Source organism: Bos javanicus, chromosome 8 (genome assembly GCF_032452875.1).
Source record: "Bos javanicus breed banteng chromosome 8, ARS-OSU_banteng_1.0, whole genome shotgun sequence".
NCBI classification, from domain to species: domain Eukaryota; kingdom Metazoa; phylum Chordata; class Mammalia; order Artiodactyla; family Bovidae; genus Bos; species Bos javanicus.
Window position 1 is genome coordinate 19663343 of NC_083875.1, and position 12018 is coordinate 19675360.

General features: G+C 35.3%; 1 long non-coding RNA gene across 1 annotated transcript in view; it reads right to left on the reverse strand.

The window, feature by feature from the left end:
- Positions 1-1053: 1053 nt before the first annotated feature.
- Positions 1054-12018, reverse strand: part of LOC133253377 (uncharacterized) — a 107108-nt gene continuing 96143 nt past the window's right edge. The window contains exon 3 of the long non-coding RNA XR_009738292.1: positions 1054-1253. This is a non-coding gene — a long non-coding RNA (uncharacterized LOC133253377). The remainder of the gene's footprint in view (positions 1254-12018) is intronic.

Sequence of the window (12018 nt, forward strand, 5' to 3'; positions counted from 1 at the left end):
GATGATACCACTTTAATGGCAGGAAGAGAAGCAGAACTAAAGAGCCTCTTGATGAAGGTGAAAGAGGAGACTGAAAGCTGGTTTAAAACTCAACATTCAAAAAACTAAGATCATGGCATCTGGTCACATCACTTCATGGCAAATAGATGGAGAAAAAATGGAAATAGTAACTGATTTTATTTTCTTGGGTTCCAAAATCACTAAGGATGGTGACTATAGCCACAAAATTAAGTCTTACTCCTTGGAAGAAAAGTTATGACAAACCTAGACAGTGTATTAAAAAGCAGAGACATTACTTTTCCAGTAGTCATGTATGGATATGAGAGTTGGACCTTAAGGAAGGCTGAATGCCAAAGAACTGTTGTGTTCAAATTGCAGTGGTGGAAAAGACCCTTGAGAATCCCCTGGAGTGCAAGGAGATCAAACCAGTCAATCCTAAAGAAAATCAACCCTGAATATTCATTGGAAGGGCTGATACTGAAGCTCCAATTCTTCAGCCACCTGATTTGAAGAGCCAATACATTGGAAAAGACCCTGATCTGTGAAAGATGGACAGCAGGAGGAGAAGGGGGCATCAGAGCATGAGATGGTTGGAATGCATCACTGACTCAATGGACACGAGTTTGAGCAAACTCAGGTAGATAGTGAAGGACAGAGAAGCCTGGTGTGCTACAGTCCATGAGGCCACAAAGAGTCGGACACAATTTAGCAACTGAACAACAACATTTATACATACAAATAAAGCCAAACCAAAGAACTCAACATCCTGATTCATCTCAGAGTGTAAAAATAAAATTTAAATCATCTTCTGGTCATGTATATGATCTGTTCCATGGCAGACAGAGAACCAGGTTGAAGTAAGAACTAAATGTTATACATATAAAACAGACCTGGAAGTAATTTTTATATAATTTTTTTCTGTTGGTTTTAACACTACAGACCATAAAAATTTGACAATATAGTGGAAGATCTGGTTTAGACTAAGATTTTTCAGGAGAAATACTGCTCTACCCAAATTCAACGTTCAGACAAGTTGATGAGTATTACCTGCATCAGTAGGGTATGTTCCCTTTCTGGTCCAGACTGTTACTCATTGGATATCACTTTAGGAGTTCTAATCTCATGAATCTGTCATTTTTATCTTCTTAAATCCAAGTTCTGTTTCTAATCCACAGCTGGAGATGAATATGACCAGTTTCGGCTTATAAGAACTGAAATCACTTCAGATACAAAGGATTTCTTGTCATCATTCCCTGTGTTCAATGGAGAAAACACAGGAGGATTTGTATTAAGTAAATGAGACTGTATTTTTCAAAATCAAATACATAATTCAGAAGATGCTATGATAGGTTTGGTTTGAGATAACATATTTTAACTTTTTGATATGTCTTGTATTTACATTTAAATGGGTATGGCAAGTATCTTTAAGCTATGCTTCAAGACAAATAATGAACCACTTATTTCTTCAAAATAAATAAAACTATTACTTGAAGATGGTGTCAGCAAGTTGACCTACTTCTCTAATTGCTGACTTATATGACACCATTTTTATAGAGCATTTTCTCTTTTAAATTGTAGAACAGCAGAAGGGTTAAGTGTGAACATTTTAAGGGACTTCTGTGCATACAAAGTAAACCAGACAAGTGTAGTTATAAATAAGCAAGTGTTGAGGTAGTTACTGGTAAGGTGGCTAAAAGTGTTTACTCCTCAGTCATGTCCAACTCTTTGTGACTCCATGGACTGTGACCTCTCAAGCTCCTCTGTTGATGGACTTCTCCAAGCAAACGTTGCTTACTACAGGAGACATCAAATCTGTGGAGCAGTGATATAGCCAAGAAGATGGGAGATGATGTTTCTAGAGTAATCGGGAGTTGATGCAATCAATAATAAGCTAGACTTGTGCTTCTTTCTAGATTATTCTAATAATTAAAAATTAATATTTATATGTTAATTAGTTAGCTAAAGTATTCACAATTTCAGAACTATTTTAATTAAAGCCTGATTCATAGTAATGCTACAAATTATTTTTTTTTCTTTAATGGATCCATTAAAGTTTAGATCTAAGATAGTAAGCATGTAACAATTTAAAAAAAAATTTTTTTTGACTCTGTTTACAAAACTAAAATAACAAGAACCTCCATGGTTCAGCAGCTGGATGAGTTGGTATGTGAGATGCAGGAGTCACAGTTATTCATTGGCTGTGTCCGTTTAAAATTTTACATTGTATTGAGTGCTAGTCAAGGTAATAAATGGGAGACGGCTTACTGATGTCCCATAATATAGACATATAATCAAATGTATGTGTTTTCCTTTATGACTAAAGATATTTTATGTTATTGATATCAATTATTCACTACAATTTGGATATGATAGGTATTCAGTAGGGAAGTCACAGGCTTTTAGTAGAATCCTTTAAATTACAAACATCTATCTGTTACTTTATTCATACTTCATTGGAGAATTTTTCTTAAATCCCTCTTACAAGGTATCAAATTTTTATGACCTGTACTAGGGAAATGGAACTTCTTTGATACATAACCCAAATTCAAAATAAACTAAAACACTGACCTTTTCAGAATGATTTAATCAGTTGGAGATGGTATAAAAATCAATTTGTGTTTCTAGAGTATACAGTGAACAAGCTATGACACTATCTCTTAAATATTTAAGTATTATTTTTAAGAGTTGGCCCACGAAACAAATCTTTCATATTTTGGGAGATCGGCCAGCTTTTTATCACAGAGGTTGAATCTCAAAGAAATTACCAACAAGGACATATTAATTACTGTGGAAATTTTGTCTCAATTCAAGTTCTTACTTTGTTGTTGCTTAGTCGCTAAGTAGTGTCTGATTCTTTTGCAACCCCATGGATTGCAGCCCACCAAGCTCCTCTGTCCATGGGATTTCCCAGGCAAGAACATTAGAGTGGGTTGCCATTTCCTTCTCCATGGGATCTTCCTTATCCAGGGATTGAACTTGCATCTCCTGCATTGGCAGGAGAGTTCTTTACCACTGAACCACCAGGGAAGCCCTCTTACTTCATACACTGTATCTTTTTAACCCAATACATGGCTAAAATACTCAGTTTCTAATATCTGTATTCAGTAATGCTTCCCCCCCCCCCCCCCGCCGCCTAAGAGGGAGAGGGTTCCTAACTCCTTTTATTTTCTTAGAAAACTTTCTTGAGAACTAGTATGTCAAGATGTCCCAGGCTCATCTTGTATATTTTCTTCCCAAGAACAAGAATCATTTGTTTCTCTACAAGACCTGATTTTCTTCTAATGGGGAATGATAAATCAGGATCATTATTAGGGCTTGGGAAGCAAACTACTGCTGAGCTGGTCATTGTTTCTATCATGTTTTTGAAGGACAGAGCTAAGGATATTTATTAGGAATATATACTAGCTGAAATCTTGTGTGTGTATTTACATAGACATACATATATACCACACATATGTGTATATAAGTTATGTATAAATATATAAAGGTAAAATATTTCATGTTTTATACTGATATTCCAATTACATATGTAGCATTCAGGGTTTTCTACTTAACCTTTTCTATAATACATCTGAATCTCCTTAGTTTCACAAAGAGAATTCTAGTTTTCTAGAACAATAGGGATGATGGAATTCAAATGAACTATAATTACATATTTTCAGTGTCTTCTCATATATAACAGTTTTAGACTAACAATGTTAATAGTACTTTTGTATTACCAATAACTATTTTTTTTTTTACTGATAGTTGATATATGCTATCCTCATCCTCCTCATTTTCAATCATTGTCCTCTAACTAAATCATCACGACAGATGGGAATTGTGTGCTATTTACTCCCCTTTTAATTCTCATTTAGTATAAGAATTACCTATTTAATGCTAATCTCTTCTCTATTATGTGTCTCTCTAGTCATTTTGTTTTCTTGAAGCTTATTCTTAAGTAAAATATTTAGGAGAGTCTTATAAGAACCGTATTCTCTGAGATTTTGTCACTTGATATTAGTTTTACAGTATCCTTTACAAAGTCCTTTATACATGGAGGTCAATTTTCCTGGACACAAAATCCATGGTTCTTATGTTCTTTCCTTGAATAAGTTGAGTACTATACTCAATTTTGCATAAAAATAGTTACTGAAAATCAGGTGATGATCTAGTTTTATTTCCCTTTTAAGTCACATTCTCAATTTTCCCTCATTTTAAGGACAATAATTTTACTAGACTAATTCTTGTTGGTCATCATAGTCAATATTCTCAGGTTCACAGTTTGTCTTTTAATGTAAAGTTTAAATGTTTATTTAAAGGAAAGTTTCCTTGAAGTGTACATTTTCATAATTTTCTCTGATGCTTTTCTTAGGTCCTTTAGAAACTCTAGTATTTGTATGCCTAAAACTCTTTATTGACCTTCAGTACTTATCACCATCTCTGCAATGTTTTTATCACTTCCTTTGTTACTTTATATTTAAATTTTGTTCTTGTTTTTACTTTGTACTTCAGTACTTCCAGTATAAGACTCTACATTCTTTTTTCTTCAAATAATTTTCTATGAAATTTAACCTTGATACTTTTCTGTTGTACATTCCTATTTGAATTTAATTTTCCCAAACCCAGAAAAAAAGGGATTGACTAAGAGTGTTTCCAGTGGTCATGTATGGATGTGAGAGTTGGACTGTGAAGAAAGCTGAGCGCTTAAGAATTGATGCTTTTGAACTGTGGTGTTGGAGAAGACTCCTGAGAGTCCCTTGGACTGCAAGGAGATCCAACCAGTCCATTCTGAAAGAGATCAGCCCTGGGTGTTCTCTGGAAGGAATGATGCTAAAGCTGAAACTCCAGTACTTTGGCCACCTCATGGGAAGAGTTGACTCATTGGAAAAGACTCTGATGCTGGGAGGGATTGGGGGCAGGAGGAAAAGGGGATGACAGAGGATGAGATGGCTGGATGGCATCACCGACTCGATAGACGTGAGTCTGAGTGAACTCCGGAAGTTGGTGATGGACAGGGAGGCCTGGCATGCTGTGATTCATGGGGTCGCAAAGAGTCGGATATGACTCAGCGACTGAACTGAACTGAAGTGTTTTTAACTTCCCAGAGCTCCCCCTTCTGTTATGTTGCTGCTAAGTCACTTCAGTTGTGTCCGACTCTGCGCAACCCCTGAGAGGGTAGTGCTAAAAACTATGGTTAACTGCTTTCTGAGATTTTCTCTCTTTTGTTCCCCTCCGACTTCACTTCACTTCCACTTCTATTTGGACTTACTCTTGCCTGCTTTCCTGTGGTCCTTCCCCTGTTTAATTTTAACACCATCCTGAGTAAGAAAGGTGCCTTGAAGAGTTCACTGGAACTAGATTACCTCAGTACTTTTAGGCCTTACTGCTAGTCATTACAGTTCAACCTTCGTGGAAGATAAAATATACAGTTGTTTTGTATGTGTGTTAATCACTCAGATATGTCCGATTCTTGGTAATCCCATGGACTGTAGCCTGTCAAGCTCCTCTGTCCATGGGATTTCTCAGGCAATACTACTGGAGTGGATGACCATTTCCTTCTCCAGGGAATCTTCCCAACTCAGGGACTGAGCCTGGGTCTTCTGCATTTCAGGCAAATTCTTTACCATCTTAGCCACGAAGGGACCCACAATTGTTTTGGGTGGGACCAAATCAGAACACTGCAACTACTGTGTTTATTATCATTCTCCTAGTAATTTGCCAGCTTAGATATGAAAATAAAACATCTACACATACCCGAAACCAATACAACATTGCAAATCAACTCTACTTCAATACAAATTTTAAAAAATAAAAAAAATTGGAAAAAGCGTATTTACACAAAAGAAGCAGTTTTTTTCTCTGGTATCAAAAAGGCCAGATTTATTTTCTTTCACTGCACATTATTTCTGACTTCAGCTTTCTTGCTTTAGGAAAAATCCACATGCACACACACACACGCAAGCTAGAAAAGAAGACAATCTCGGAGAAAATTCTGAGCAGAGATCACAATGTTTCCTTAGATATTCAAATACATTCAAGGTTGTCAAAATTAGATGAGCTACCGCTGGTGCCCGCTACTAACTCAAAAAGTGAAAAGAAGGCTAAAAGACCAGATTCTATAATTATAGGCTAAAAAGTATAAACTCCCAAGAAGTAGGAGGTGAATTTAATACCTGTGGTTATAACATTTTTGAAATATGTTCTTGCAGCTGTGACATTTGGAAAAACAATTATCAACTCAGCTGCAGTAAATGAAAGGAAAAATACATAAAGTATTCCTGCTGGAAAAAAAAAAAACATAAATCCTGTAAAATACTAATAATGTAAACAAACTCAGTTTTTTCTTACATATATATATTATATAATCTCCTAATAACACACTTGTCATAACCTTATTTTTCAAGACATTGTTTGGATGTCTTATGCTTTATCTGAAAATTTTATGCCATTTGATTATGCAGTATGTACATATTGTGAAATGTCAGAATATGTATCAAAATGCATGTGCTTGAAGCAATAATATTATGGAAGTGAGATGATCACTATAGTGCTTTAGGACACATTTTCAATTAAGCAACCATTTGTTTAAAAACCAGGGGACCAAAATGTTCATGTTTTATTCAAAATTAATATCTCTACAAGGAAATCCTAAAATATCATAGAATTTTGCTCTTATTTTTTATTGTCTTCCCCATGGGTTTATTAGTAATAATGATAAAAACTCAATAGTTGGGATTTTCGTTGCTAACCATCAGAAGTCTCCTGGAAGGGTGAACATGTTCACTTAGCAGGAACTGATTCTATAAGTTAGAATGAGTAACTCTTACTCAGGAAATTTAGTGTTCATTTATATGAAGGTAAACAATTCCTTCAGATCCCAAATATCACATGAAGATGTACACAGTGTGCATTGGACTTTCCTTCATACATATATGTATTTGTTAACTTTTGCTCCCACACATAAATTTATTACCAAGTACATGTAAACATAGATCCCTGCTTAGTGGCACTAGTAGTAAAGAATCTACTTGCCAGTGAAGGAGACATAAGAGGCTAGGGATCTATCCCTGGGTCAGGAAGATCCCCTAGAGGGCAGCATGGGAACCTACTTCAGTATTCTTGCCTAGAGAATCCCATGAACAGAGGAGCCTAGCGGGCTACAGTCCATAGGCTCGCAAAATGTTGGACATGACTGAAGTGACTGAGCGTGGCTTGTTTTTAAATACATCACAAAAATGAGTGAAATAGGTATTATTTTTATAATTCAGTTCAGTTCAGTCGCTCAGTCGTGTCTGACTCTTTGCGACCCCATGAATCACAGCACGCCAGGCCTCCCTGTCCATCACCAACTCCCGGAGTTCACTCAAACTCATGTCCATCGAGTCAGTGATGCCATCCAGCCATCTCATCCTCTGTCGTCCCCTTCTCCTCCTGCCCCCAATCCCTCCCAGCTTCAAGGTCTTTTCCAATGAGTCAACTCTTTGCATGAGGTGGCCAAAGTATTGGAGTTTCAGCTTTAGCATCAGTCCTTCCAAAGAACAACCAGGACTGATCTCCTTTAGAATGGACTGGTTGGATCTCCTTGCAGTCCAAGGGACTCTCAAGAGTCTTCTCCAACACCACAGCTCAAAAGCATCAATTCTTCGGCACTCAGCTTTCTTCACAGTCCAACTCTCACATCCATACATGATCACTGGAAAAACCATAGCCTTGATTAGATGGACCTTTGTTGGCAAAGTAATGTCTCTGCTTTTGAATATGCTGCATAGGTTGGTCATAACTTTCCTTCCAAGTAGTAAGCATCTGTTAATTTCATGGCTGCAATCACCATCTGCAGTGATTTTGGAGCCCCAAAATATAAAGTTTGACTTTTTTTATAATAGCTTTATATAATTCACATACATATATACAATTCCCTATTTAAAGTGTACTATTTTATGTTTTATTTTTTGGCTACACCACACAGCATGCAGGATCTTAGTTCCCTGACCAGGGATCAAACCCGTACCTCCTGTGTGAAGTGCAGAGTCTTCACTGCTGGACCACCAGAGAAATCCCTTAAAGTTTTTTAATATATTCACAGAGTTGTGCAGTTATTACCACCATAAATTCTAGCATAATCAGGAGATGCAGTTTCAATCCTGGGTTGGGAAGATCCCCTGGAATAGGAAATGGCAACCCACTCCAGTATTCTTGCCTGGAGAACCCCATGGACAGAGGAGCTGGTATAATCCATGGGGGTCCCAAAAGAGTTGGACACAATTTAGCAACTAAAACGACAACAACGATTCTTCATTCCTTTATTTAATTACTAAATAATATTCCCTTTAATGGATATACAATTGTTAATTAATTCATCTATCAGTTCATGGACATCTGTGTTGTTTCCACCTTTTGGCTCTTTGAGTAACACTGCTAGGAATATTTCTGTATGTGTTTATGTGTGGATGTATGTTTTTATTTCTTTGAGGTTTATCTAGTAGAGCTGCTGGGTCAGGTGATGCTTCTATGTTTTTACCTTTTAAACAACTGCCAAAATGTTTTCCATACAAGGAAATATAGGCTTAATGTAATGAGTTGGGAAGTATTCCTTCCTCGTCTATATTTTGGAATAATTTGTGAGAAAATGATATTAATCACTTTTCAAATATGTGGCAGAGTTCACAAGTAAAGCCATTCGACTCTGGGCATTTTAGGGGTACTTTGTTTTTTAAATCAATCTCTTCACTACTATAGGTTTATTCAGATTTTCTATTTCTTCAAGTGACTTTCAGTACTTTTTGACCTTCTTGGGACTTGTCTATTTCACCAAAGTGAACTAATATTTTTCAGCTTTTACTGAAAGATGTTAATAAGTCTTCATTTTTAATTATCACAAAGTATTTTCTAATTCCCCTTGTGATTTCTTCCTTATCCCATTTGTTGTTTAGGAAAGTAGTATTTAATGCCTACATAATTATTAACTCCCCAAATTTCTTTGTGGGTTTGGATTTTCAATTTAATTTTATTGTTATTAGAAAACATAGTTTCTATGATCTCAGCACCTTACATTCATTGAGTCATGTTTCATGGCCTCATATATTGTCTTTCATAGATGGTATTTCATGTGCTCTTGAGAAGAATATTTATTCCATTGTCGTTAAATGGAATGTTCTATGGATATCTATTGAATCTAATTGCTTTATACCATTATTTAAATCAGCTATGTCCTTGTTGATCTTTTGCTTAGCAATTCTATCCATTAGGGGAAGTAGAACACTGAATTCTCCAACTATTGTTGAATTATCTACTTCTCATTTCAATTTTGGATAAATGTTTCTTCATTAGCTGTGTACCCTTAGGACAATTTCCTCAGACAGTAAATGCTTTTTTTAAAGTAATTTTTACCAGTTTTATCAACAGTTTTGCTAGGGAGTTTTTTCTACTTCCATTTGAAAGTAGAAGTTTATATTAATGTTTACAGCAAAGCATTCTCAATTCTTTGCCCTCTAATTGCTATAAGCAAATTTAGAGACAACAAGTTTATTCTGGTGGGGGTGACTTAAGAACACATGCCTTAAAGGCCCAGGATAACTAAATATCTAACAAGTGAAATTTCCAACTCCATAGTATTATCTTTCTCCAGAACACTCTATTGGCAAGCTCTATCCACTGAGCTCATCTTATATTTTCCAATGATTTTTCCTACTAGCAAAAACACAAACTATTTTAAGTCAGATACATGGCATGAAACGTGATGATTTAGAGAGGATGGCACTAAAGGATAAAGGAGCAGCAAGACCAATCACTCCATCTTTTAATCCATATTCCTCAAGAGCCAGATTTGTTCAAAAGGTATGATCATATAGTAGAATTACTAAATATAAGCCCCCAGAAATAATAACTGCAAGAATATTTGAGATAGAGCAATGCAGAACATAGATAACCCATGAAAACTGTCAATACATGTGATAACAAGAAAAGCAACTTAAGGAGTGGTGTATATAAATGCATGAAGCAGAAAGCCATAGCCTAGATTAGGGATCCACAGCTACTTCTAATTGGGGATCCAAAATGTTTTGTAGGGTACAAGAAAAGCTGCATACTATATGTACGATAGAATATAAGAGGGATATATTTGTCCAAAAATCTGGGTTAACTGAATCCAGGATTTGGAAAGCTCACATTCTAACCAAATCTCTTATTCTTCCACATATTTAAATATTTTAGGTATTCTAAATAATTAGTTCCATTTCTTTAGAAGAAAACCTTTAGACTTTTGTTTGGCATAGAAATACCAATGTGTCCACTCAAAACTTTTAATATCTGTCTCTTTAATTTATTCATTATTGATTATATTTATTTTACCTATAAAATTTTCTTTAACCATAGATGTTAAAGAAATTAACACATAGTCTATCTGCAAGCTACTTAACTTGCATCTGCCTTAGTATCAGTGCATGTTAAATGGCGATAATAATAGAACAGGATATGACAGATAACATAGTCCACATAAAGTATCACTGTTATGAATTTTATACTTTTCATGATAATTAATTTTCAAGATTAAAATTTCATTTATTTTTAGGTTTTGATCAGTTTTGATAATAGGAGTGTTATAAATGAGGAAGACCTTGTGTTGTGAACTGACAAAGAAGTAAAGAGATAGCACAGAGAAGAAAAAGTATATCTAAATAGGTTTTAGATATAATGATTGCATGTAGGGATACACCAAGGTGTGAACAGTATCTAGCATAAATTAATAATTTTTGTTTGAGCTCATACAAAACAGGTACTTTAAATTGAGAAAATTACCTGCTCCTATGTTAAATAACAGAAGTAACAGGTAGAGTTTCATATGCTAGACAATATGAGGATAAGTGAAAATAACTGAGCTGCTTGCTCCAGGAAATACTGGCCCCTGGAAAAAAGGACTGTGAACCAATTAAAACAGTGCATTAAAAAGAGCTCTTGTACTTTTCAAGACTAAGAGCTTGTTCATCATGACATGCTTCAAAATCCTTGATTTGCTGTGCTGGCCAATCCTAAACTATCATGTCAAAAATGCTGACCAACCCTAACCAGTACCCTTCCTTGCAGGATCTACCTTAAAATAATCAACTCTAGGCCCTAAAACTCTATACATGTTTTCCTCTGATGCCTCCCTCTAAGGCGCTATTAAGACTCAAGATGGGTTCTCCCTTAAGTGGGAAAAAAAAAAAAGGTAATTTGATGTGATCCCATGAACTGAAGCCCACTGTCCTGTAGCTGCCCTGTCCCTGAAATTTTCCAGGCAAGAATACTGGAGTGTGTAACCATCTCCTTCTCCAGGGGGTCTTCTCAACTCAGCAATCCAACCTGGGTCTCTTGCATTACAAGCAGATTCCTTACCATCTGAGCCGCACAGGAAGCAAGGTGTGTTCTTCCTTAAGGGGGTAGATCTAATAAACTTAACTTTTTGATCAAAAGGTTTTTCTGGTGGTCTCTTCAGGAGACAAAACATGACAACATCGTTCATGGATACAAATGTACATATCAGTGAGACTCAGGATGGCAAAATGATACAGAAAAAATTTTATTTATTAGATAATTTGACTTTATGTACTAGTCTTATTTTCCAAATACTATTATTATTCCTTTGAAGTTGTTATTCACTATAATTTAAATTTAGATATCTTAACACTTTATTAACAAAAAAAGAAAGATTTCCTCTTACAAGTGTAGTTTTATTAACTGCATAACTAAATTTACAACTAAAATGTAAGATTTGTAATAAAATTTAAGTTGCATTTTAAAGACTTTCCTAATGACTATATAGGGAATATGGTTGAATTTAACACCCACCCTCAACCTATCTATGCCTACACATTTCTATCTAAAGATTACTGTTGTGAGAACACATTTATTATGATTTTCAAAGCAACAATTGACAGTTGATAATATTGTTAAATATCTCACAGGTATTTAAATAACCTCTTGGTTTTACAAATTAATCAATTTCTTGGAAATGTTACACTGTAATAATTATATTTTCCTTCTTTCTCCTGTACTTCATTT